Source organism: Periplaneta americana, chromosome 7 (genome assembly GCF_040183065.1).
Source record: "Periplaneta americana isolate PAMFEO1 chromosome 7, P.americana_PAMFEO1_priV1, whole genome shotgun sequence".
Taxonomy (NCBI): domain Eukaryota; kingdom Metazoa; phylum Arthropoda; class Insecta; order Blattodea; family Blattidae; genus Periplaneta; species Periplaneta americana.
In genome coordinates this window covers 75,114,218-75,139,042 of record NC_091123.1, presented here as the reverse complement: position 1 = coordinate 75,139,042, position 24,825 = coordinate 75,114,218, and the positions used below count along the sequence as shown (strand labels likewise).

At 35.7% G+C, this 24,825-nt stretch overlaps 1 protein-coding gene across 3 annotated transcripts in view; it reads right to left on the bottom strand.

The window, feature by feature from the left end:
- The window catches only part of LOC138703205 (serine-rich adhesin for platelets), a 1,304,023-nt gene that overhangs the window by 255,463 nt on the left and 1,023,735 nt on the right, over nucleotides 1-24,825 (bottom strand). For all 3 annotated transcript variants that reach the window (XM_069830906.1, XM_069830908.1, XM_069830909.1), the window contains one exon: nucleotides 13,635-13,667. The gene's annotated coding sequence lies outside the window, so the exon portion shown is untranslated. The remainder of the gene's footprint in view (nucleotides 1-13,634; nucleotides 13,668-24,825) is intronic.

Sequence of the window (24,825 nt, the reverse complement as noted above, 5' to 3'; positions counted from 1 at the left end):
TTGGTCCCCAGCTGAGGCTGGATCCCTGAACTATTGCCCCATCACTTCGTGTGAAGTGGGAGTTTCTCCCAATTTAAGAACATTCTTACAGACAATAGACATCAGTTCTCAGTACAATATTTGGACGAATATTTAACTATTCACTGCCATAATGACATTACTATAGAAAGCAGTGCATAATGCTACGCTATGGTCATGTTAGCCGTTGAGAATTAGAAATTTGTTAGGGTCTTTTTAAATGCCTATTTTAGAATTTTGAATGCCTATTTTGCCTGCCTATTTAAGCTGTTTTAGTGCCTAAAAATCCGCAGCTTGATTATAACATTTAAGTGAAGTATTTCTACATCCTTCATAAATATCCTCTTATTTTTCTATGAAGTGGCCATCATTTTCTACGCACCTTCGCTATTTGTGAACGAGAAACTGTATTCCATCCCAATAGAAATTCTTATTATGATTCTGGAGATCATCACAAACGCTTTGTTTCAGTTCATAATTGTGGATCCAAGTTTCGTCTCCTGTAATGATACGTGACAGAAAAATATCCACCTCATTTGCATAATGCTCCAGAAGCTCCGAAGAAATGTCTTTCTGGACCTGGTTTTGCTCGCCTGTCAGCATTTTCAGTATCCACCGGGAGCAAACTATTCTGTAACTAAGCTCCTTAATCATCATCATCATCCTTCACGAATTAGGCCTCTGTAGATCTGTTTCGGCCCCATCTAGCAGTCTTCTGAAAGGTCTTAATAAAAGGTCTCCTTAATAATGGCTATAAAAACAGATTTTCCGATGCTTACTGCATCATGCAGTTCAAGTGTTGTTATTCGGCGGTCTTTTTTTGGTGAGCGAGTCGATTCGATTCTTATTGCATTCTGTCACTGCCGTTGCTGACCGGCCGCTTCGAGGCTTGTCAACGATGTTCGTTTCTCTACTCATGCAATGTCTCACCCGGCGTCTAACCATACTGATGTCTACAGTACGATACACATTTCTTAGAAGCGTATGGGTCTCCATTGAACTAATTTTCTCCACAGCGAGGAATTCAATCACAGCTTCTTGTTTTAGCAGAATAGATATTGTTTCGCTTTCATGTGACGTATTGTACGTTACTCCGTATGGTGAAACTAGAGATATCTTATGGTCCCTAAAAGGAATACGTAACATTATGTGTCGCCAGGTTTGAAAAGGAGGGGGAGGAGGCGTTACTTTCGTACCAACCACGTAGTATAAAGTAACGAACATTAATCCCAACACTCAACCTCAGTACGATAGACTTCTTTATCTACTTCTTTATACAGTACTGCAGACTTTCATAATGTAAAATATGAACAAAAATATCAGCGAAATATATGTAACTAATATGTAACATTGGAAATATTTAATTTCCATTGGCGCTTTTTATCTTTCGGAATTTTAACAACATACATTTTAAGATTATGAGTTTTAAGCGCTCTAAAACAAAGCCAAAGTTTTACGATAACTTAATAGAATTCATTGTCTTTGAATTAATTCGTCAACTATAAATTAAATAATCACCATTTTTTAGCGTGACGGAAGTATGATTTTTAAATATAACTATTAAAATTAAAATATTTACATATTTAATTGCGATTGTTGTCTATGTTCAGTTGGAATGTTTGTTATCGAAGTACTGATTGTTCGTAAACCAACTACAGAATGTCTTTAAATATAGATGATGCAATCAGAAAGTAAAAATATATAGATTTACGTAGAATGGCTAGAGAATATGTAACTCTCTCAAATATGTAAGAATTTGTAAAATTTAACATTATGAAGCCAAGTGTAAGACGATATTTTAGAAGAATTTATTATTCATGGATGTGTAGATGGAAAAAAAAAAAATAAAACGTATAAGTACGGGCTGGAATATGCATCGCTATCTACACCATTCAAGATTGGTATGACTCGTAGATAAAAAATATAAAAATAATTCCGTCAATTAATGTAGGAGAGATTGCTGCAATCGGAAATCACGATGAGTGGACAGGCAGGAAGGTAGGTTTTACGGTACACTCAATACCGAAAACATTGCTCGAAATTCCTTCGTTAACGCCACCCGCACAAAATACACTTGGGTCCAACGTTTGCTGTGTAGATCGTGGTGCAGCACTAGAGCGCATGTCCAGTCTTCTATCCGTCCCCCCGCCTATTGACTCACTGCGACATAAATAGCATGATGAACGTATTCTGTATCAGAGATCTTGAAGACATGTAGTTCATAAAAATATCCTAATCGACTTTTTTTCCGCAAGACAAAACTTTCTTTTCATTTCGTATAAGTAGGGATACAGTCTGGAAACGAAGGAGCTTAAATCTCTACTTCCGTGCAGGAAATCGAACCTGGATCCGCTATCTAGAAACATTTTCATTATTATAGCGGAAAATAAAGCGTAATTCACACTGCTATTTTGAAGTCAATTTAGGAAGTGGCCCTGTCGGCAGGATAAGAAGGGTCCCCTCCTTTCACAGTGATTAATAGACGTAATACGTTCCACCTTGGTTCACAATGGGTCAAACTGTCCGCTGCCAATTATCGCGCAACATTAACTACAGAGCGTCTCTGATGACGGGATTAAAGCACCTGGAAAGCCCTGCCGTCTACACTCAGAGAGCATGGCTGCTGAAATGTTCTCAGTTAAAATTGAGACTCTGGCAATCGGAAATTATTTCTCACTCTCGAAAAATTTTTTCTGTATATATAGTATCATCAAGTTAACGTAATAGTTATCCATAATCGTATCTTGCAGAACAATAACTGCAATTAACAAAATTATAGATAATGATTAGTTCCGGACATAAAGTGTGAGCCAATGAAACGAGAGCGACTTTAAAATATTATTCATTATGACACTGATCAATTTTAGAAACAAACATTTACTCCAAATTTAAATAATATTAATAGCATTTAGCTGCAACTCATAACACTCTATTTTCTGAACATTACGTCGTGATGGCGACCTCCATTTCGTTAAAGTCTAGATCCTATGTTTCCCTTTACACAACGCAATATATCAACAGAAATTTAAGAAACTCCTTTACGAGTTCTTTCTTTGAGTTCTTCGAAGTTTCGTGGGAGTAGAGAACTGAAGACGTTACTCTTCAAATACCATACAAAGAGAAATCCCAGCTGTCAGATCTGACGATCTCGGGGGCCATAGTATATCGCAATATCTCCAGATAATGTGGTCTGGAGACAATCGATTGATTGCAGTAATAATTGTACAACCATGTGACTAGTCGAACTAATCTATCGACGTCATGGGTCTGGATTAATTTCAGGTTTGTCTTCAAATTAAGGAGACAAAAATTCTTCGGTCAGACATATAGTTCTAATATGAGGGAAACAGAATTTCCATTATCGTCCTCAAGGAAATAAGGACCGGCAACGATAAAGGTGTATTAATAATTATTGACGTTAAATAATTATTAGAAAATGTCTATAATTCTTCAATTATTGATTTTCTAATAATTAGGAATAGTAGAGTTGATGATGCTAGAGCTTGTACAATAAAGTACTTTATTGAGGCTTCTGTTGTGTATATATTTTTATTAATTGATATTAGAGGAATAAATGATAATAAATTAATTTCTAATCCTATTCATGCTCCTAATCATGAATTAGATTAAACTGAAATTAATATACCTCTTATTAGAGTTGTTAATAAGAGGATTTTTGTTGAATTGTTGGTCATTAGAGAAGAGAGGATTTCAGGACGCTGTTAGACACGATACAATGACTTCGGGACTGTGCAATGGTTCTTGATGCATTTCATGAACAATGATTGCTCCCCTGTATCGAAAGGTTTGTTTATTAAATATAGTGTATATATTTATTTCACCTGATAGAGATAAGGTCATCAGGCCTTCTCTTCCCCTCTACCAGGGGATTACAACTACAATATTACGAGTACAATTACAATTAATATTAAATTTACAAATACAATAAAAATCAGAATACTAAAAGATTAACTCATTAATATCCAGACAAACGAAAGAGTAGACCTATTTGATTCCTCATTAGAAAATTATGAACTGCGACTTCTTTAACGTTTATGAGGTATGAGAACACAGAACTCACCAAAGTTGCATTTTTACATAATTATGATAACTATAACATACAAAGTTTAAGCCAGTTGTGCCTCTTTGGATAATTAAAACTGCTGAAGCCCTGTTTCCCCCTTGGCATTTCAGTATTGCACCTTCCCACAGGTACGAGTATAATCGATTACTATACCAGACACAAAACGACTACGAACATGTGTTTGTACAACAGACTGAGCATGAGCGCTGTTGCCGCCAACGGCAGTGGAGAGAAACAGATGGAAAATAACTAGATATTTCTCTCTCTTCCATTCTGCAATGATAAACATTTTATTGTTATAATATAACCATGAACATAACAGTATACAGTCAAATATATGTCGGTATAACGAAATTCTGGGAACAGTGAATTCATTTTTTGGTTATTTTGAAATTTCGTAAACTGAATAAATACAACGTAACACCATTACAATAAAACTTGTAATGTCATGCAATTTAATAATGATGCTGAAAATGTAGCTGCACTGACTATCTGTTCACTATTTTGGACTACTTCTGGTTTTTCTACTACATGCAATATTTTATTATTATTTTTCACTTTGCTCTTGCATAAGTTGGTGTTCTTTACTTAACGGTACTCTCTATACACTGAAATTCTGGTTCATCAGAATCTCTTGAGGAAAGTCGGCGCAAGTTCCTTTCATAAACCACTAAATGTCCAGTGCATACAAAAGTCTAAAACTGTCTAACGGCACATTTAATCTCTCTTAGAATTTGAGCAAAACATAAAAGCTCAATACAGGAACATACCCGTACTGTATTATTCCGATTCCATTTATGATACTTTCAACACACTGATTTAGGCGAGGAAATACCATTAGAAGGCCAGGAAATGAAAGACCCGTTCACTTAGGGTTGCCATGTCTTAAGTTTTTCTCGTAAGCTTTACGTTTTTTTCCCCCTTTATGACTTACGTTTTTCTTTTGCCTGTATGACTATTTATTCCTTATTTTTTAATCCACGCACATCAAAGAATCTTATTTTGAAAGTCCCGGAATATTGCAATTACAATGACATTACCAGGCTTCGAGACTTCGGACCCAATAGAGCAGTTCAGTGGGAAATCCGCATAACGGCGTACTGAGTATAGTGGTAAACCGTACAGTGGGTGGGGGTACTGTAGAATGAATGGCAACAAATACGCAAATAAAAACGCTCTGGATTTGAAGGTTCTAGCGAATAATTTGGTTTTCATACAAACCTATTTTCAAACTGTGTCTGAAACTATTACAAGGTTAGAAAAGTCAGAGTAAGAGATGCCGGGAGCTCTCAAATTAATTGAAGAATTGACACAGAGAATTAATGAGGCATCAAGCACACCGATTACTGAACGTGTGAAACAGGAGTGGAAATCAATTTTATGTAAAAATAACGGATATGGAACATTGTGTAACATAAACAGCAAATTAGTGGACATAGAGTCATCCGAGAATAAAGAACTGTCTCTTAGAGACTACAATGATGTTAGGTTTTTTTCTTTTTTGCTCCTATCACGCCATTGCGACGTAGAGCACAGCTTTTCACAGTACAAACTGTGTTTGGCAGATAACCGAAAGAGATTTGAGACATTGAGAATGTATCTTGTAGTACATTGCAATTCGGTACTGTAACTGCACTTCCTAAAGACGACCAATAGGATAAATGAAGAAATTAAAATTACTACATGTTATTTCCACCATTAACACTGTGTATAATTAAACACAAATGATTATAAAATACAGGAGAATAAATGCTTTTCACATTCTTTTGACATTGTCATTGTGTAATGTATATTTACTTTCAGAATATACATATGTGTGTGTTCCCCCACACTACCGTACTCTACTCTAAATAGCAACGTTGTTACCTCAACACATCTCTACCTTTCACTACCTGCAGCGAATCAACAACCTATAGTACATGCACAGTAAACTTATTGTATCGGGTCCCAAGTCTCGAAGCCTGGACATTACACAGATGACACTGTTCCTTTTTAATAGTTCTGTTAACTTTTTTGTGAGTTTTATGCCAATATGCTGCATTATCTTGAAAAATGTTATAATTTTACAGAAAAAAATCAATATTTAAAGTTACATAGTTTATCATCGAGTCGAGAATTAGATTATTCTGTCCTTGAAAATGAAGTTGATATATTGAAACTGCAAGAATTTGCGAAAATTGATGAACTGTGAGAGAAATTTTGTGAGATTGGGTTGTTTTATTACAACGTAATAATTATCAAGGAAGTGACGGTGGTAAGTGGCTTTATTTTTTTCTAAAGTTTGTAAAGAAATTGTTTCAATCATAAATAAAGTCATTATTAAGGTTTCTACTAGCGTTCCAGCTTCTACTGTCCTTGTAGAAAAGATTTTACACCAATCAAGAATAAATGGATAATTGTTATAAACAGGAGTCATCCTGAGCTGATCAAAGCATAAGTACAAATTGTACTGAATTTTTCACTAGTTTGCAAAACAGGATGGAAAATTCTTTAGAGCAGCTAAACCTCAAGAGAAGTACCAGAAAGACTAAATGCATTGTAGATTATGTAAACAACTGTGTTCTATTCAGTGTAATAAAATTATTAATATTATATAATGACAAATCTTCCGTTTTTCTGACAAAAACCTGGAAACCCTGGTTCACTGAATAACGCTACGACAATACGTATATACATCTGCGGAGCTGAGTACAGGAAAGACACAAAATAAATTCGTTCAACAGGTCATATTTTGATAAAGTGACATATACTTTTTGTGCTAGCGTCATTATCGTAATACTGGCTTTGGTACAAATTATGTAATTTAACATTAAACTTTATGTAAGCATGGATGTGCATTACGAATTTCATTAACCTGGTGTTCGTGACATCAATATTTTCACGGTATAAGTTCGTTTGTATAAATATACAACACACCTAGTTTAAAGCCTATTGGATGAATTATGACTTTAATTCAAAGGTTAACCGTTCATTATTTAAAATTTGAAATTCGTATGTACTTACTTACTTACTGGTTTTTAAGGAACCCGGAGGTTCATTGCCTCCCTCACATAAGCCCGCCATTGGTCCCTATCCTGAGCAAAATTAATCCATTCTCTATCATGATATCCCACCTCCCTTAAATCCATTTTAATATTATCTTCCCATCTACGTCTCGGCCTCCCCAAAGGTCTTTTTCCCTCCGGCCTCCCATCTGGACTCTATATGCATTTCTGAATTCGCCCATACGTGATACATGCCCTGCCCATCTCAAACGTCTGGATTTAATGTTCCTAATTATGTCAGGTGAAGAACACAATGCGTGCAGTTCTGTGTTGTATAACTTTCTCCATTCTCCTTTAACTTCATTCCTCTTAGCCCTAAATATTTTCCTAAGCACCTTATTCTCAAACACCCTTAATCTCTGTTCCTCTCTCAAAGTGAGAGTCCAAGTTTCACAAACATAAAGAACAACCGGTAATATAACTGTTTTTATAAATTCTAACTTTCAGATTTTTCCACAGCAGACTGGATGATAAAAGTTTCTCAACCGAATAATAACACGCATTTCCCATATTTATTCTGTGTTTAATTTCCTCCCGAGTATCATTTATATTTGTTACTGTTGTTCCCAGATATTTGAACTTCTCCACCTCTTCAAAAGATAAATTTCCAATTTTTATATTTCCATTTCGTACAATATTCTCGTCACGAGACATAATCATATACTTTGTCTTTTCGAGATTTACTTCCAAACCTATCCCTTTACTTTCTTCCAGTAAAATTCCCGTGTTTTCCCTACTCGTCTGTGGATTTTCTCCTAACATATTCACGTCATCCGCATACACAAGCAGCTGATGTAACCCGTTCAATTCCAAACCCTCTCTGTTATCTTGGACTTTCCTAATGGCATACTCTAGAGCAAAGTTAAAAAGTAAAGGTGATAGTGCATCTCCTTGCTTTAGCCCACAGTGAATTGGAAACGCATCTGACAGAAACTGACCTATACAAACTCTGCTGTATGTTTCACTGAGACACATTTTAATTAATCGAACTAGTTTCTTGGGAATGCCAAATTCAATAACAATATCATATAAAACTTCTCTCTTAGCCGAGTCCTATGCCGGCCCCGGAACAATTTTTCCCTTGAAATAATTCTAATCTGCTTTACAGGGAGCTTCACCTGAAAGACTAGATTTGCATAATATATACGTTACTGTGTACGTTAACAGAAAACCACAATTCCAAGTCACACAGAGATTATGTGCACTCGTTGTGGGTCTCTGGCGTTTCGTCAGCCCACGCGAGTTGTGTGGATATAAAGGGAAAAGTTGAGACGGTGTCGGGTGGAGTTCCCGGGTAGCTCAGTGGTAGAGCGCTGGTATGTTCAACCAGAGGTCCCGGGATCGATACCCGGCCCCGGAACAATTTTTCCCTTGAAATTATTCAAATCTGCTTTACAGGGAGCTTCACCTGAAAGACTAGATTTGCATAACTGATGCACTGTATCCTGATACTCCCATTTTTTATCCATTATCTGTCGAATACAAAATATCTGGTCAATAGTTGATCTATTACGCCTAAAACCACAGTGATGATCCTGAATAATTTCATCTACATATGGAGTTAATCTTCTCAAAAGAATATTGGACAAAATTTTGTACGACATCAACAAAAGTGATATTCCTCGAAAGTTACTACAGTTAGTCTTGTCCCCCTTCTTAAAGATAGGTACGATAATGGACTCCTTCCATTGTTCTGGTACAATTTCCTTTTCCCAAATAGCAAGTACAAGCTTATAAATTTCGTTAGATAATGCGCCTCCACCCTCTTGTATTAATTCTGCTGGAATTTGATCGATACATGGAGACTTATAATTTTTCAGATTTTCTATCGAAATTTCGACTTCAGAAAGTGTGGGTTCGGGTATAAATGGCTCAGCAGTTTGTACTTCAATTTCGTCCCGATCATTTCTATTTGGCCTATGTATATTTAGTAGTTGTCCAAAATAGTTTTTCCACCTGTTCAGGATTGAATGAGTGTCTGTCTGCAAGCAAGTCACCATTCTCATCCTTGATCACATTTACCCTTGCCTGATATCCATTCTTGAATTCCTTTATGCCCTTATATAAATCTCTAATGTTTTTATTTTTAGTATTTGTTTCTACCTCATTCAGTTTTTCTTTCAAGTAATCTCTCTCTTTATTCCTAAGCGTACGATTTGCTTCCCGTCTTATATTGAAATAATTATCTCTATTCACCTCAACTGGATCCTGTAAGAATTTCAATTTTGCCTGTTTCCTTCTTTCTACTACCATGCAACAATCTTCATCAAACCACGGTTTCTTTTTCTTAATTTCATAATAACCTATGCTCTGTTCAGCTGCAATTTTGATATTATCTCGGATATTTTCCCACATGCTATTAACATCTAACTCTTCCTCAACTTCGTCGGAACTTGCTAATACGGCAAACGTATTTGAAATGTCGACCTGATTATGTTGCTTAGTTTCCTCGTCCTTTAATTTCGAAATATTGAATCTTCTAATATTAGCTTCTTGCTCTACTCGCTTCGCTACTGATAGTCTTTCTCTTAGGTCTCCAATTACCAAATAATGGTCAGAATTACAACCTGCCCCCCTGAAGGTTCGAATGTCTACTATACTAGTATGTCTTCTTTTATCTATCAAGATGTGATCCATCTGGTTATTTGTCAATCCATCTGGAGAAGTCCAAGTATATTTATGTATATCCTTATGGGGGAATGTTGTACTTTTAACAATTAAAGTTTTTGATGTGGCAAAGTTGACTAACCTAACTCCATTGTCATTACTAGATATGTGTAGGCTCTCTTTTCCAATAGTCGGTTTAAAAATATCCTCCTGTCCTACTTTAGCATTGAAATCCCCCAATAGAATTTTCATGTGATATCTAGGGAACTGATCAAAAGTATGTTCCAATTCCTCATAGAAGCTATCCTTTATATGGTCGTCTTTCTCTTCTGTAGGGGCATGAGCATTTATAACTACGATATCGCACCATCTACCCTTAAGTACTAAATACGATAACCTATCACTGATAAATTCGACCTTTTTTACTGCTGATTTTATTCTTTTATGAATAAAGAATCCTGTTCCTAATTGGTGATTATCGTTTCCTTCCCCATAATACAACAAATAATCTCCTATTTGTGTTATGCCATTCCCATCTAACCTAAGCTCATGTACTCCCACAAAGTCTATTCTATATCTAGCTAGTTCTTTTGCTACGAATGTTACCCCTCCTGTTCTATATAGACTTGTAACATTCCAAGTACCAAATCTCAAAATCTTATTCCTTTGCTGTGGTCGTGCCAGAGAATCAGTCCCATTCCGAGGCTTATTTGAAGGATTCGTAACAAGCTGTTTTTTACGTATGTACTGTACTTATAATTAAAGACAGCTCTTCATTAATATAATTTAACGTATTACGTTACATTTATCGATAAAATTAACCACAAAAATTCCAGAATTTCCCTTTCTGTTTATCACTCGTGTGCAGTTTGATATTATGCATTGACAGGTCAGAGTGTTCAGGTTTTGTCTTAAATTAAAGAGGAGAAGATATTTCCAGACTTCCTAATAGTAAAGAAATGAGGTCAGCTTCAACACCCGAAGCTCGACATCATAGTATGATCGGAACATTAATATTTGTAACATATTTGTGCGTGTAAAGAAATAAAGTAGAGATTTGCCAGAGCGAACTAGCTCGTTCATTTATGCAGCCAACGTTTCGTTAATCCCTGTCTGGTCACTGGATAATCGCATCTAGTCTCGATCTATGTTCGTAGCTGTTTTATGCGCACTATAATTTCGAAATTAGAACGCCAGTCATTTTTTCAACATGCTCTTATTTACATTTTTTATATCTTTCTTCATATTCTGTTCGCTATTTTAAATATTAAGATGTCTATAGATATAATTTATTTTCCTAATTGGAAATATTTATTCACAGTTTCCGAAACAGATTTATTGTTTTAATTTGCATTTTTTTTCTTGACAGAATCCAAAAGTGGATGGCATACAACAAAGTGCTTACAGCCGTAGCATCGCACGATTCTACTTTTATTTCCTTCGGTAGAGATGATAATAATAATAATAATTCCAGGATAACAGACAGGGTTTGGAATTGAAAGGTTACATCAGCTGCTTGTGTATGCGGATGACGTGAATATGTTAGGAGAAAATCCACAAACGATTAGGGAAAACACGGTAATTTTGCTGGAAGCAAGTAAAGAGATAGGTTTGGAAGTAAATCCCGAAAAGACAAAGTATATGATTATGTCTCATGACGAAAATATTGTACGAATTGGAAATATAATAATTTGAATTTTATCTTTCGAAGAGGTGGAGAAGTTCAAATATCTTGGAGCAACAGTAACAAATATAAATGATATTCGGGAGGAAATTAAACACAGAATAAATATGGGAAATGCGTGTTATTATTCGGTTGAGAAGCTTTTATCATCCAGTCTGCTGTCAAAAACTCTGAAAGTTAGAATTTATAAAACAGTTATATTACCGGTTGTTCTTTATGCTTGTGAAACTTGGACTCTCACTTTGAGAGAGGAACAGAGATTAAGGGTGTTTGAGAATAAGGTGCTTAGTAAAATATTTGGGTCTAAGAGGGATGAAGTTAAAGGAGAATGGAGAAAGTTACACAACACAGAACTGCACGCATTGTATTCTTCACCTGACATAATTATGAACATTAAATCCAGACGTTTAAGATGGGCAGGGCATCTAGCACGTATGGGTGAATCCAGAAATCCATATAGAGTGTTAGTTGAGAGGCCGGAGGGAAAAAGACCTTTAGGGAGGCCGAAACGTAGATGGGAAGATAATATTAAAATGGATTGGAGGGAGGTGGGATATGATAGAGAATGGATTAATCTTGCTCAGGATAGAGACCAATGGCGGGCTTATGTGAGGGCGGCAATGATCCTCCGGGTTCCTTAAAAGGCAGTAAGTAAGTAAGTAAGTAATAATAATAATAATAATAATAATAATAATAATAATAATAATAATAATAATAATACGACATTATTGATCATATGCGGAGATAAAGAGAAAGGCAGTATATAGGAAAGATTAGAGAGTGCTGGCTTTGCAGTGAAAGACCTGCCCTTGGGCGGCAGAACACATTGAATGAATAATAATAATAATAATAATAATAATAATAATAATAATACCTAATAATACAGTGAAACCTCTCTAACCTGGACGCGTACGGTTCAATAAAAAATTGTCCAACCTAACGGGATGTCCAAGGTAAAGGGAAGTAGATGTTTTTTAGTACGCAATGGAATGGAAATTACTGTGCATAATGTTAAGGATCTACAGTATTCAGGCATTTTGTCATTTAGTTCGTCATTAATAGTTTTGCGAACTCCTTTTCTTTCCTCACTGCCATTTTGTTCCAATGCATTTACAGTAATATTGAGGTCCTATTGTTGCTAATGTTTGAAAATGTTAATTTAGGAATTCAAATCTCTTCTGTAATTTTCCTACAACTAACATCATAACGCAAACGATCAATAACTTCTTTCTTCCTTTCAGTGGTTAATTCCACCAACTTACGCTTACTCATATTGAGGCACTATACAAACTGCACAAACTGACTTTCACAGGTAAACACCTCAACAGAGACTGATTTCTATACTGCAGGACTACTAAAATAATTTCGCATCATAAAGTTTACTGTTATGAAAAATAATGCCCGTTCACTCCATACTCAAATTCAGCCACAGTACAGTTGCAAAAAGGACAAAGTGGGTAATTCCAGGAATGTAGAAAGAGGTTCACAGTTGCTGTTCTGTTTAAGGAAAACCTCCTCTCATTTCACTGTGCTAATAGTCTTTTTAAAACACAAGGGTTCAATGAAACTCTACTCTAAACGGGTAGCAGAAATACACAACAGAACAAGGGAATCGTCCAAGATAAAACTATAGAGAGTGCCCAGCTTCTGGAATTGAGGGGTTTCCAACATAGAGGATGTGCTGAACATGTAAAACATAGACATCTGACCGGATCCAGGGAAATATGTCTAATATAATGAGGTATCTAACATGCAGAGTGTGTCTAAATACATAGGTTTCACTGTAATAATAATAATAATAATAATAATGACAACAATAACAATAATAATAGGCCTAATAATAAGTTTTCTAATACATTTGGTCTAATACCAATTTTGAAAAATAACAATTGCGATGTCAGGATAGACTTCCACTATGAGCTTTCATTTTCTATGTCGTGACACCATCACCACTAGCATCCTTGGTTTAAAGTTGATACACTTCACATACTGCATCTCGGAAAGGCTGAGAAAACGTTATCTACGGATTTAGATATTAGGGCTACTTCTAAAGGGATCTCTGAGTCAATGATAAAAATGATTATACGCGCTATTAAAAATAATCCGGTGATGTATTGGGAAATTTGTACTGTAGCTTATGAAATAATTGAATAAAATAAATTGGATGTATTAACAGATGAAATATAAAAAAACTTACATTGTAGATGTGTTAGTTCTTTACAGCAACAACCTGAAAATAAAAACAAAAACAGTTAAGTATCAAACCTTGCAAAATGGAATTAAATCACTGTAAATTAAAAATTTGATTATTCTAATTCCAATCACATTCTCTATAACTGGAGTTACTGGAGCGAAAGTTTTTAAACCTCAATTGAAGAAATTTTCTAACCAAAACAGTGGAATACGAGAAGTTCAGAGATCAACAATTCTGCAGGATAAACATCACTCTAAATTGTATAAATTATTTGGCTAACAGTGTATTTTCGATGATAGGATAAGTGGAAATAAATTATATTAAAAAGTGCACGTTTATTGCTGCAAGTATGTAAAAGTGCTGAAATGGTTATTTGAACTGTTTTCCTTTACGTTACACTTTCATTTTTCATTTTTATTTATTGTATCCCATAGATCTGACGCAATCTTTGAGATGTGGAACAAAGTCAAAGTCATACGTAAGTATTTATACATATTAGGCAGATTATTTCAATTCATCAGCTGAGCAGAAGCTATGAGTATGTAGACATTTTGTTAATTCAGTTCTGAGCCTTTTCTCTTGACCCTTCAAAGCATTGAAGATCAAAATACAATAACTGTAAACTCTTTTTTATATACAATAGATGAGACTAATAGAGGCTAGATGGAGATCTGAATTTGTGTCTTATATTAAATTATATATACAGGAGGTATAGCTATTCATGTTGTGAGACAGTTTTGTCAAGCTCGACCACTGGTGGCGGCTGTCACAGATTTGCCACAAGCTCGGGCCCGAGCTGCTAGCACAATGTTTTGGCAGGTGAAGAAGTTAGAACTTCAAGTCCAAGAAATGGCTGCATCTGAATTCTAAATCCCGACACATGATCCGCGCTGAATGCCTTACTTTGCGTAGATTTTTAATATAGAATGGGAGAATCTGTTCTTATGTAGGTTTGTAGCAAATTTTATACAATTCTTAGGGGCTAGTATAAAAACAATACTTCTTTATAAAAAAAAGTACAATATAAAACGACATTACGAGTTGATACACTAGGCGGACTATGAAGGATTTGATGGAGAAGAACGAGTTTCCCTAGTAAAATGCCTAAAAGTGGATGAATGTGATGTAAGTAGTTCATCGACTCTGTGAAAAATTACAATAAAATTATATGTCTTACTTACTGGCTTTTAAGGAACCCAGAGGTTCATTGCCGCCCTCACATAAGCCCGCCATTGGTCCCTATCCTGAGCAAGATCAATCCAGTCTTTACCATCATACCCCAAATCCCTCAAATCCATTTTAATATTATCTTCCCATCTAAGTCTCGGCCTCCCCAAAGGTCTTTTTCCCTCCGGCCTCCCAACTAACATTCTATATGCATTTCTGGATTCGCCCATACATGCTACACGTCCTGCCCAACTCAAACGTCTGGATTTAATGTTCCTAATTTTGTCAGGTGAAGGATACAATGCGTGCAGCTCTGCGTTGTGTAACTTTCTCCATTCTCCTGTAACTTCGTCCCTCTTAGCCCCAAATATTTTCTTAAGAACCTTATTCTCAAACACCCTTAATCTATGTTCCTCTCTCAAAGTGAGAGTTCAAATTTCACAGCCATACAGAACAACCGGTAATATAAGTGTTTTATAGATTCTAACTTTCAGAGTTTTTGACAGCAGACTAGATGATAAAAGCTTCTCAACCGAATAATAACAGGCATTTCCCATATTTATTCTGCGTTTAATTTCCTCCCGAGTGTCATTTATATTTGTTACTGTTGCTCCAAGATATTTGAATTTTTCCACCTCTTCGAAGGATAATTCTCCAACTTTTATGTTTCCACTTCGTACAATATTCTGGTCACGAGACATAATCATATACTTAGTCTTTTCGGGATTTACTTCCAACCCTAATGCTTTACTTGTTTCAAGTAGAATTTCCGCGTTTTCCCTAATGGTTTGTGGATTTTCTCCTAACATATTCACGTCATCCGCATAGACAAGAAGCTGATGTAACCCGTTCTATTCCAAACCCTCTGTGTTATCCTGAACTTTGCTAATGGGATATTCTAGAGCGAAGTTAAAAAGTAAAGGTGATAGCGCATCTCCACAATTATTTGTCTACCAAGTTAAATGTTATTTACCATAATTATACAGTTTTAAAACTCATGGAATTTGCATGCAAGTCTATTTACTGATATGCAATCCTAGGTGGAAACTAAATCAAACATAGTGTACTGTACATGTAAAAAAGGCGTATCAGTAATATGAGTAATATTAATGACCGGGACCTGCATTTCCATGACTTAAGGAAACATAACGTTGATCATTAAATTGATACTAAAGTCTGAAGGATAAGAATGATAATAATAATGATTTATTATTATTATTAATATTATTATTATTATTATTATTATTATTATTATTACACTTGTACTGTATGTTACAATAATATTCTCCACTTATCAACTTCTACTCTCTGTCGTATTATTGAAGATAACCAATATTGGTAATTTAGAAGTTTTCCTGGTCTTATATTCGCACACTGCAATGTGATCGGACACAGAACACTGAATGACGCTGCCTATCACATACGACTGAATTGTCGTTTGCATTACGTCATATGCTCCAAGTCTGGTACCATGCCCTATATAGGTTTATGGTGGTATTGAGTTTGACTTTACTGTCGTAAGAGATTTACACAACATTTTCACGTAGTTGCATCTTATTTCATGTAAATTAGATAGTATTTTAAATGCAATCCGAATTTTATACTTAATTATTCTGACACTAATTTTACCAAAAAAGAAAAAAATTATCAGAATGAATTCTCATTTATAAACAAACACATATTATTCTGAAATAAATTTTACCAATAATAATAAAACAAAATTATCAGATTCAATTCATATTGATAAACAAAATTCTTCACTACACACAATTATAGGGTTGTTTTCGATCTGTGATAACGAATTTGAATGACATCATGTGCGTCAGGAATCACACCGACAGCTGAATTGCAGCGAGAGGTGACAGACCAGTAGTGAGTGATTTCATAATCAGAGTGCACGGAGTATCACAGTAGCAATGCCCAAGAAAATAGAGCCTTTTTGGGAGGGGCACATAACAACTCTTTCCGATGCCAAATACAGTTACGTGAAAATCATAGGAGCCTGCAAAAACGTGGTTTCGTTATTTCCAAGAAAGGCACCTTGTGTGTACCTAATAAGACTGACAAAGCTCGGATGGGATTAATTCCAGAGTGGAAAAAGCAAGCAAATCCACCCCCCGTCACAAGTCGTCGCACCCCACGAGGTGATAGAAATTAATTCCATTCGAGCTTTACCAATCTTATTACGTACCGTACACAGAAGATGCCTTTTTTGGAAATAACGGAACCTCGTCTAATGCAGGCTTCTTTTATTTTCACTTAACTATACTTGGCATCGGAAATGGTTGTTATGTACCCCTCCCAAAAAGGCTCGATTTCCTTGGGAATTTCTGCTGTGAGTCGCCATACACTCTGACTATGAGATCACTCAGTACTGGTCTGTCACCTCGCGCCACAGCTGTCGTGTGACTCCTCACGCACATGATGCCATTCAAATACGTTTTCAGATATCGGAAACAAGCCTGTATTGTCACACAAATTCTACCAACAGTAAATAAAAATTATCAGAATCAATTTTCATTGACATAGAAAACTGTTTCGTGTATTGTATTATCTTTCGCGAGGAAACGGGAGAATTCCGAAAAAAATCCTTACTGTGACTTTGTCCACCGCAAGTCTCATTATACTTTTTTTTTAATGAAAAGCCCAGTGTTTGACCGGAACTAGAACTTGAACAGCCTGCACTACAGCCTGATAATCTAGACCACACAGCCACTACAGTGACAAACATAATTTAATACTAACGTACTCTCTAAATTGTTCTCACTTTAATTTCAGTATGAGACCTAAAGTAACAACTTTACAAGTGTCATAGAAAGAAAGTTATATTCAAGATATGCATCACCCCTTATTTTATGGAGAAGCAGTGGAAGCACTGCTACATTGCGGTGTTTGGTAAAGTGGATTTTTAAGTAGCTTCTAAATTTGCAAATTATGGTAATAAAAATGTGAAAGTACTTTCGAAACTTTTTTGACTTTCTGAACTGCTATTCCTGCACTCAGTTCATTCCATCTGGACAGACCCCAAGATATGCTCTGCAGTAACGGACTTCTGCTAGTTAATGAAAGATCACATATGTGCAAGTGGACAGTCGTGCAATTCTGATGGGAAGTTGATGCTTTATGAATTACAAACGTGTGATGAGTTGGTGATGTGCAGTTTGTAGTGAAGAGCGCATCTCTCAATGAAACAGCATTTGTTGTGCCAGTGGATTCACAAATAAAGGCAAGCTTTTGATGGGCAGAGAGCACTCTACTACCGCGGTATGCAGTCGAAACCGCACGCGGTTTTACTCGTCAAAGGGATACAGTGTCTTCATGATATTTTAATTATTTTGGCCAACGAAATCGCTCCATTAATGGACCTTCTATCGAAAAAGTGGTATAGAGTTACCTAAATTTCTAGTGTTTTTACTATTAGCGTATATTATTCAAATTAAATATCCTTTTACTTCTGACTGAGCGTAATAGAAGGCCCTAACAGCCTTAACTCTGCCAGATTAAATTAAAACCATTATTAAACTGATTAAGAACATCAGAAGATTCGTAAATTTACTGTATGTTGAACAGAACGGCTATGAGATAACGAAGTAAGGGAAAATAATAATAGAGGAAAAGAGTAAAGAAGATAATGAAGAATTATAGAACAGAAAATAAATTATAAAAATTAAAACAAAACTATCAAAGGATTAGTCTATGAAGTACAGCTCAGGAAGTATTTACAAAATATTATCGGAGAAGATGCTACATATGATATTAGTGTGTGTGTGTATATATATATATATATATATATATATATATACACACACACACAGCTGTGTGTGTGTCAGCTGTGCTTAGTGTACCTGGTAGGTCTTCGGGTGATAACCTCTGCCGATGTTGCGACAAGGAGGTTGAAACCCTTGTCCATGTTCTGGGGGCCTGTCCACATGACGAACTTCTACGAAGTATGCAACATCATACAGTAAGATCCATAATAGCAAATGTCTTAAGGAACAAAGGTTATTCAGCATATGAAGAAGTACATGGCATATCCAGTGAGGGCAGTAATCGAAGAATCGACATATGTGCATTTAAACCTCCCTCTCTTGAGGGTTACAACATAGACCCTACTGTGAGATTCGAATCGCATGAATATCAGCCAGAAGAAGTGCACGAGGAAAAAAGGAAAAAATATATATATATATATTAATCTGGATAGCGTCGATTTAATTGTGACGCCGAAGAACTAGGAGCTCGTATTGTAGACCAGGCTTCAACACCTGATGTGGGTCTCACCGCTTCAACATACACAGATCGCTTTATATTCAGTGGAAGGCTTTGCCTCGCAATTTGCTAATTATTTCAACCATCCACGCTTAGTAAATAGTAATATGAAAATTGAAGCTTCAACGAGGTTCAGTTGCAGTAGAGTTTTAATTAATACCTTCGTTCATCAACGCATTCATCTACACACCAATCTCACTCACTTGCTTTATTTGTTCATTCATTCAATTTATACAATCCTCCACACGTCCATAAAATAATTCATCACAAACTCTACAGATCCCCTCACCCTTTCGATTTACGCACCCAATTCATACGTGAAACTGTTTGATCTATTCACTTATCTATTCATTCAATCGGGGTGAATCGTCATTCGAATAAAGCATTGGTTCTCCTTGCTGGAGTCACGAGACCAAATTTCATTGAGTCAAAATGAAATTTATGGTGTAAGAAGATGGTGTTGAGGTAGATGTTGCTGTTCGTTCGTTCGTTCATTCGTTCATTCATTCATTCATTCATTCATTCATTCATTCATTCATTCATTCATTCATTCATTCATTCATTCATTCATTCATTCATTCATCCATTCATTCATTCATTCATTCGTCCGTTCCATCTCTCACTAGCTCACTCACTCACATTCACTGCAGATCAACGATGTTTTGTGACTAAGTTCTTATACAACTTAAGTCGCTGTTGAAATACTGCGCGACAGCTGATTAGGAATATGACGCGGCCACGTGGTAGCATATCGATCTCTCGACGGAAGCGAGCCCACCCCGGTAATCCGATATAAACAAACATATACATGCTCAAACATGAGGGTCACCAACCGTGCAATATTCGGCAGACAGAGAGGGCTTCTGTTTCTGCACGGCAGCAAAAATCAGGCTCACATCTCTTTTACCGCAGAGTGTTAATGTAATACACGAAAATCAAAACAAAAACGAACAAAAATGCGTAGTTAATTACTTAAGAAGCTTCTGAAATGATATAAAAAGAGACTGGTTGATGTACCCAGTAATTATCTTGCTAATGAAATTTCAATAGCTGAAAAATACAAAAAATTAACTCAGGCCTTAGTATTTGCTGAACGAAAGATAATAGACAAGCTCCAAAATAACTTGAATACTCTGTCTACAACATATTTTGATTCAGCCTCACCAGAAAATAGTTGAAATAAATCAATTTTTCGGACCGGCTCTAACCTGTCTTCTTCAAACAGCTCATGTCAGTAAAATTACAAAACAGTTTTTAAATAAGACCAATAATATGGTTCGAAGTGCTGTAAAACAAGTCCTGCAGCTTCCTATCGACACATCTAACAGCATGCTCTATACCAGCCCCAAGTATAAGGGTTTATCAGTTCTACGAGTATCCTGGGAGGCCTATCTGCAACAGCCAAACATCATAAAATCATTGGAATATTCGTGTGATATACACATAAATGTAATTATAGATTTTATAAACATCGAACTGAAATCAGACTAGTCCTTGAAGAATTTGAATGTTCGTCAAATAAGACATCTGAAAGAGAACGAATATAATGAGTGGTGCTCATACCCTCATAAAGGAAAAGTTGTTGAATTATTTTCAGAAGTACCATCTGCCAATACCTGGATTATTAAAAAGCAAGGTCTTTCCAGCTCAAAGTGGAGAGAGATGACAAAAATTACAGCCATGGTTGGACCAGTTCGAGCTCTTCAAGGACGTTCCACAGACACATCCCACTGCAGACACTGTAGTGAGTTTGAATCACTACCTCATGTGCTTGGGAGATTACCTCAGGGAGAAATCTTAAGAATAAAATGACATAACATCATTCGTTCCCTTCTTGCTGCTGGTCTCCGAAACAAAGGTTTAGAAGTTATGAAGAAGTTCATTGTTTGGCTGATCAAGATAGCGTACGGAGGATTGACATCATCGCCATCAATAGGAAAAAATCTGTAGCAGAGATCATCGATCCTACAGTTTGCTTTGAACAGTCCAAAGCACAACCTAAGGATGTTGATAAAGAGAAAAGAAGAAATATACGAGTCAACAATACTTTACTTCCACAACAAATACAACATCCAGAGTATCACAGTGACAGGTGTGATGTTGAGGTCCCGAGGAACAGTTCATAAATTTTTTCTGACGTGGAAAGGGAAATATAAATTAGGCAAAGATATTCAAGACGAAATTGTTCGAAACATAATTACTCAGTTGTAATTTAAAAAAAAAATCATCTATATGGTAAACACTCCACATAAATGTTAAAATTATATATTCGTGATTGACGATCTGTTTTTTTATCTTCTGTATGTATCTATGGTTTTTATGTTTCATGTGTTTATTCGCGTATAACCATTATTGTAAACTGTGTTATTCTGTGACTATAGGTAAGCCTTGGAAGGTCAGATAGTAAAATAAAAAATGAACATTTCATTAAAGTGAGTAATATTATTATTAGTCATTTTGAGATATATGCACTGTAGGTAGGGCCTACGCCTACATCACCTAGTGTAGTACTGAAATTGGGTAAAATTGCTCTAAAACTAATAATAATAATAATAATAATAATAATAATAATAATAATAATAGCCGTTATAGCTAGCTCGTGGAATCTGATTTCGCTACTTACTCTGCAGTGACGTGCAATGGCCGAACAAATTAACCAAGCAGCCGCGTAGTCAAGTTTTCTTTTCCTTCTTACTATTTATATTTGATTCAAATACTTATAACATTACTAATTATAAAAAGACGTTGGTATTTGGTACCAATATTTTTTTACAAAATCTATAAGATTAGGCCTACTGCAACTACTGCCTAAAATTAAAAATAATATTATAAAAGACTACTCTAAGTATTGGTAAGTCGTGACGAGCTATTCCATCTTGTTGGGGAAACATGTGGTAATAATCGTCGACCCAGAAATTCATCAATAAATTTTGTGTGCTTTGATGACTTGGAAAAAAACGCTGCAAGCCCAGAAAGAGTAGCAAAAATATACGGCATTCAGGAATTTGAAGCACTTTGGGACAGTGCTAAATTTAAACAGTGTGCATAGCAGTGAACAAAGAGAGCTTGTGGAAAAGACGCCTTAATATTAGCTTGACACCATGTAATGAAGAGGCCATCACTGCACTTCCCTCTGTGCGACAAGTTTCTTACTGCAGTTTGAAAAGTCTTGAATATATCTTATAAAAATAAGATCAGAATGTGCTGCCGCTGTTTTGTCCTCACCTACATCACGGAGGCACACAAACCGCTCTACCACACTTCCTTCAATCGTATATCGATAAATGAAAGAAAATTGTGATTTATTCGAGACGTCAGTTGTCTCATCAGCTAATATGGCAAAAACAATCTTATTTCTGTAATTGCTGTTTAATTTCCTTATTGAGTGCACTGGCAACAGATTCCATTAAATCATTTTGAATACGATTTGATTTATTTTATTGGGTTATTTTACGACGCTGTATCAACATCTAGGTTATTTAGCGTCTGAATGAAATGAAGGTGCTAATGCCGGTGAAATGAGTCCGGGGTCCAGCACCGAAAGTTACCCAGCATTTGCTCGTATTATATTGGGTTGAGAATACGATTTGATACTGTAGATGTCTCAAATGATTTTTTAGAAGAGGGTCGTACTGGGCGGTGTAGTCCAAAAGTTCTAAATAATTACCGCGGTTGTTGGACAGTTTCGATTTACCGTTTCCTCTAAATGAAAGTTTCAATTTTGCAAGTAAACAAATGGCGTTTATAAGCCTTTTCAGAATGTCTCTATTGCGTGTTACCTTTTCATTATTTAGAATAATACTTTGTTGTGTTTGGTCATTTAGCTCAGTTTCAATATGCACAGTTCCAAAAGTCGCGAGTGCGTTAGAAGCACGAATATGTGCAATACCAACATCATAATCCCGTATTGCTTTAGTTAAATTACTGTATTTAGCTTTTGTTGCTGAATTAAATTATTATTATTATCACCAGACATAATCAAAACTTTTTATTGCACTTATATACACGTACACAATGTAACTACAAAGTACCGGTACAAACAAACGCGAGAGAAACAGTACATTTTACACTCATTCGACTTCGCGCACACAGCCAGCCAGCCCAGGCAGGCTAACGGCTGCTTGCGGTAAATGCATCTACGACAGTCTTCGGAGGCGTCCCTCATTGGTTAGAAGTTATGATGACGTGGGTTGTCATGGCAACTTCCATGCTAACCTACATTCAGCACTGCTGGCACGCTGGTGCCAGCTCGGGAACGCAGTATGTGCATTGTATATGTCCCATCACGCGACTTAACAATTAACAAAACGTATTTAGAAACGTTTCAGTACTACACTAGGTGATGTAGGCGTAGGCCCTATCTACAGTGTATATATCCCAAAATGACTAATAATAATATTACTCACTTTAATGAAATGTTCATTTTTTTTATTTTACTATCTGACCTTCCAAGGCTTGCCTATAGTCACAGAATAACACAGTTTACAAAAATGGTTATATGCGAATGAGCACATGAAACATAAAAACCATAGATAAATACAGAAGATAAAAAAAATAGATTGTCAATCACAAATATATAATTTTAACATTTATGTGGAGTCTTAGCATGCACGCTTTCACGGCCGGTGTCTAGTTGAAACAAAGCTTCCGGGCTAAGAGTGGAGTGTTTACCATATAGATGATTTTTTAAAAAAATTACAACTGAGTAATTATGTTTCGAGCAATTTCGTCTTGAATATCTTTGCCTAATTTATATTTCCCTTTCCACGTCACAAAAAATTTATGAACTGTTCCTCGGGACCCCAACAGCAGACCTATTAATGTGATACTCTGGACGTTGTATTTGTTACGGAAGTAAGGTATTGTTGACTCGTATATTCCTTTTTTTCTCTTTATCAACATCGAGTTAGACTGACCATTCTCCGAAACTCGGAGAGTTTTACATAAAGTTGTACAAAAAGTTATGTTATAAAACTAATATTTATATTTTAAATTAGTACTTATTTCTCGATCCCTCTAACACGGTGTATTTTCAGACATAAACTTTAGGATAGAGGGATTTGTATATTTCCATTACAAAACTAATTCTTATCCCTCTCTTTTTAATAAATATTTATATTTAATTGTTTGAAATTTAAAAATGTCAGTACAGTAACGCAATACGTGGAAGTAGTTTCTTTCAACGCGCGATATTTCATTGCCCATAATACAACTCTTATCAAGACAAAATGTAAAAATTACATGATTTCTACAGTGCGGTATTTTATTTCAGAATCATACTGGACTACATGCTTCTTTTACTAGTTGCAGTGTTTTAATGAATTTGGAATATTCACAAAGGACGGCTTTGAAATAAGGGTGTTTGTATGTATGTATGTGTGCGGAAGGCACTTCATAAAGCTGTTATTAAGGCGAGAGCGGTTAGTCGGCCGTAACTCCATAGAATTAACGCTTTCAAGCTGTACAGATATTAAACCCACATATAAGCTCCAACGCTCGGAAATGCGGCTCTCTCAGAATATGGAGCACGAGAGAAAAATCATAATTTTATTCTAAAAAAACACATTAATTAGAGTATAAAATATTAGGGGATACCATTCGACATTTTATCTTTTGCGGATGATTTAGCTTTCATATTTCATAATCAATAGGAGCAAAATAAATTTACAGAACACGCAGGATATCAGTAATTGCAGGGTATGAAATTATCCACAAGTGAAATAAAATAATTTTCATGGGATATATTCGATCAGATAAAAAT